This window comes from Meleagris gallopavo, chromosome 19 (genome assembly GCF_000146605.3).
Source record: "Meleagris gallopavo isolate NT-WF06-2002-E0010 breed Aviagen turkey brand Nicholas breeding stock chromosome 19, Turkey_5.1, whole genome shotgun sequence".
In the NCBI taxonomy this organism is placed as follows: Eukaryota; Metazoa; Chordata; class Aves; order Galliformes; family Phasianidae; genus Meleagris; species Meleagris gallopavo.
Window position 1 is genome coordinate 10122890 of NC_015029.2, and position 4495 is coordinate 10127384.

The following is a 4495-nucleotide window of genomic DNA, read 5'->3' on the forward strand; positions in this document are numbered from 1 at the left end:
CCCTCGACCTGCTGGACACACTCTCTTAATGCACCCCAGAATGCCATCGGCCTTTTGGCCACGAGGGCACACTGCTGGCTCATGGCCAACCTGTCGTCCACCAGGATGCCCAGGTCCCTCTCTGCAGAGCTCCTCTCCAGCAGCTCATCCCCCAGCCTGTATTGGTGCATGCAATTATTCCTCCCTAGGTGTAAGACCCTACACTTGCTTTTGTTGAACCTCATCCGGTTTCTTACTGCCCAGCTCTCCAGCCTGTCCAGGCCTCGCTGAATGGCAGCACAGCCTTCAGGCGTGTCAGCCAATCCTCCCAACTTCGTATCATCAGCAAACTTGCTGAGGGTGGCCAATATCCCCTCATCAAGGTCATTGATGTAGGTTTTCATTGTTCATCATTAACTATAATAGAATCCTCAGAAAAGAATGTGCATGAAAGTTCTAGCTTGTTCGTGACCTATTTTATCTATAGGTGGTACTGTTGCCTAAAGCACCGTGGAACTTATTTTAGGAACTTCTTGGTGAAATGGGTTTGAAATATTCATGCAAGACAATTGTCACTTAAAAAGATTTTAGTCACATAAGTGTAAAGTCTTTTTAAATCTTGTATAGCCTAATTACTTTTTTTTCTTAACTGTTAGTAGGCAATTATTCTTTTTATTTGTTTTGAATACATCAGAATTTTTGTCTTGTACAAAATGGCCGAAAACGTTCAGTGCTGAATTATTTCAGGACAAGAGCTTGTTCATATAAAACATTGTGACTAGACAATTCAGCTGTCTAGATGCTCATAGGTATGTTTATGTATACATTGTATGTCATGAAAGAATAGTATGAAATGATGCTCTTTTCCAGAGGAAGAAGTTGACCACTTCTGCCTTTATAATTGGAAACTCGATCCTTTTCCACTTCGTAAAAATCACGTGGAAAGGAATGAGAAGCGGAGTTTGAGAATTGGTTTGTGACTGGATGGAGGCACCTGGGGAAAATAAAGATAGGATCTGGTGTCTGAAGGTGCTAAACTCTTCAGAGGCGATTCTGTCAGTCAGGAGCAAAGTGATTTTACTGTGCTGTTGCTCAGTGCTCCTGAAGTTTGCGTGTTACTTTTCTCCAGGTTAGTGCGTATCCTGGTATAGCATTCAGTAGTTGCTTTTTGAAAAGAATTTGAGGAAATTCTCCTTTAAAAGTACTTCTAAGTTGGCGTTCTCTGTCACTACAATGTCAAAGCAGCTGTAAATTGTTCAGATTCAGAATAATTTTGAGAATTCATTTCATTTTTATTTTTAAGACAATGACAATAAGCAAAAGAAATTTCAAGACAAAAAAAGCTGCATGACTACCTAGAAGTGGAGAAGCAGCAAAACATGGTTCTAGATTACCTTGATAATACTTCCCTTTCAATTTATATTTATTAAAAATGCAAAACAGTGGGGTTCTTTTACCTCTTTCTAGCCTCTAGGCTGCAGCTGGATGTGGTGTAAGTGGTGATATATGTTTCACATCAGTGGCTGAATGCAAGCACAGGGGTTCTATTATAACCGCATTCTTGTTTCATCCTGTTTTCTTAATACAGTCCCACTTTCCTCTTCAAATACATTAACTGTACTAACATATTTTCATTTGCACTCTACGCCCACAGCATCTGAATATGATTTTGTTCATGGTTCATGAAGGAAAGAAACATTTTAATGTTGAACATCTGGAGGAATAGTTGTGGAATGAAGACACAGGAAAATGAGTGCAGTGATCATAAACCAAAGCTGAAGATGGAGCTCAGCACAGTTTATTGTAGAGGTGTCCTTAGGTTGTGACAACTGCCTAAAAAAAAATGGTGAAAGTGGAATAACATTTTTTTTTTTTATTTTGCTGGAGGTAATTCTTGAAAACAACATCCTTTCGGTGTTACTCATTCACTTGCCTTGGTCAATGAAAGCTAATCATTCTGATGTTTGGTACCATTTTATTTTTTTTAATAAACCAATCTGGTAAATTCCAATGATTTCAGCCAAGTTTGTCAGTGTTCACACGGGACCCTAGTGTTTTTTAATTGTCTTCACTGAACAGATGAGCAGCTAATTTGACCATGGGAAAAAACTGTTACCTCTTAGTAATATACTATTTTTTTTTTTAAAAAGTCATGGTACACTTATTTCATAATTCAGAGATGTTAGGAAAACCACAATGAAGTAAAAAAGGTAATAAGTAAGGTTTGAAATTGGCGAAGATGTTATTAGTTTAGAGCTCAGAGTGGCTCCGTCAAGAAAGCTAATGAGGAATGATCAGCAGTGCTTGTTTAGATTATTACTGTCATATTTTTTAAAGACATTTTCCTGAATGCTCTGCTAGCATTCAGAATTTATGACATGGGAACTTTCTTGGCCAGAGCTTATATCTGTACTTCAGAGTCCTTCACAACTTTTTTTGCATAATGAATTTGTGGTCCTTGTCAAATAAATATGACTAAAAACAATGTAAAATTTTCTCCAGAGAGTTCCACTTCGGTGCCACAGATGACAAAATTTGACAAACATGGGTAGAATGGTGGCATAGTTGCTGTAGGGATTATTCTTGTGGGGATTTTTGTTCTGATTTGATTTTTTTCAATTTTACTTGATTATTACAAGGGGAATAAATGCTGACTTCAAATGTATTTGTTAAGTTGGCAACAGAGAACCAACAGCCTCTGCTTGGTATGTGCATTTGCACCCTGATTCATCCATTTTGCTACCGGCGAAAATGTTAGTGCTCTTGGTCTCAGATATTAAAGCACTTTTGTCTCTCTTGTAGTGAACATTAAAATTAGCAGTAAAACTGACCTTGGGCAGCTTACAAGATCACATGCAGGATTTTCTCTTCCCCAGTGATAGCATTTTTTAGTCCCTGCATGCTGCAAAGCCTAGTCAAGAGTCTGGAGAAGGGAGAGATGAGAGTTATTATGGCCGTGCTGTAGGTGCCACATTTGAAAGAAATTCCATAATAAAAAATTGCTTTTCACTTGAGTATCTCTAAGGGCTTATAGCAGGAACAATTCCAGACCCAGAAATAATTTGGAGTCTCTTACTGCTCAAAACACAGACTTGTTTATATGTGAGATAAAGGAAATTGTTTCTTGACCAGTTTGAGATGATTCTGGCATCGTTTTCGACATATGTACTGATTAATTTCACATGTCTGTGAGGTTATGTGGAGAGTTGCTGCTGTTTGTCTTGTAAGACTTTGTGGGGTGTTAAGTGCAGTGAAAATCTCACCTTTCCTAAATAAGCTAAAATAGAAGGGTTTTTTTGTATTTTGAATTAGTAAATGCTATGGTCAGGTTCTATGGTTGGTTGGTTGTTTTCTTGTTTTTTTTCAATGTAGATTTGAAAATAAAGTTGCTCAGGATTTCTTTTATTTACCCTTTCATAAAATTTTGAACAAAGTGAATGCTTTTGTATGTGGAAGCACAAGTTGTTGGATTTGTATAACTGATTTTATTTTGAAGATTTTTGTGGGGTGGTTATGAGTGTCCTTGCTACCTGAATTCCTGTAGTCAAATCAGGTGTTGTTTCAGTTGTGCCTGTTTGTATAGAAGTTGTTTCTTCTGATTGAGAGACAGTTTAATTACTGATGACTTGCATCTACCTCTGTCCATGTGGCACTTATCCTTTGAAGCGTGACTACTAAGATACCTGCAAGGAAATGCAATCAGATTTCATGATATCAGGAAGATGATTCTTTGCTGAATTCTTAGGAATATGGTGTCTTGTATTTATTTGTACTTAAAGATTGAGTGGTTCTTTTAAGTAAGAGTATTACTGTTGTGCTCAACATCTGAAAAGGCAGTGTTGCAATACGTTGGTGGTGGTTTTTTGTTGTTGTTGTTGTTGCTTGGTTTTTGTTTTTTCATTTTTCATTTGACTGTGTTTTTGCAGCAGCGTAGCTGGAATGAATTATTTCAACCAACTAGACACAGAGGTAATGTCTTCGTTGTATCATTTATTTGAGGTTTTTTTGGCCATTCTGTCTCTGGATTCTGGAGGTATATTACGTGTGTGAAGTCCCAGGCCAATTTGGAATTGCATCTCTGCTTGAAGACCATTTGAAAATTCTTACTTCAGACTGTGCTGGATTATCCAGGATCCCTGAGATTCTGCCTTCCTACAGTGAAAAGTGATGGCTGGTTCTCTGCTCTGGAAAATACCTATTCTTTGTGGCTTGACATAAAATCCTTTCAGGCACACCTGTGTGTAAATATTAGTGGAGGTCTGAACAGCTACTAATCTAACTTCTGTCTTACAAAGATACAGTCAGATTTCAATTACCATTTATAAGAGTAATTAATGCACTCAGAAGTGATGAGCAGGGAATCGTGAGGAAACACCGTTTCTTCAGTCAGGAAGTTTCAATTTCTTGTCTGTAAACGTGTTCTGTTATCCTGCAGTTTCTGGATGAATGAATGTAGTTTTTACATAAAATCTAATTCAGCTTAAATGCCAACCTTTTTTTTTTTTTTTTTTTGAGC

General features: G+C 37.5%; 1 protein-coding gene across 5 annotated transcripts in view; it reads left to right on the plus strand.

The window, feature by feature from the left end:
* RALGPS1 (Ral GEF with PH domain and SH3 binding motif 1) overlaps nt 1-4495 on the plus strand; it is a 94409-nt gene that overhangs the window by 8682 nt on the left and 81232 nt on the right. The gene's annotated exons all lie outside the window — the stretch shown is intronic.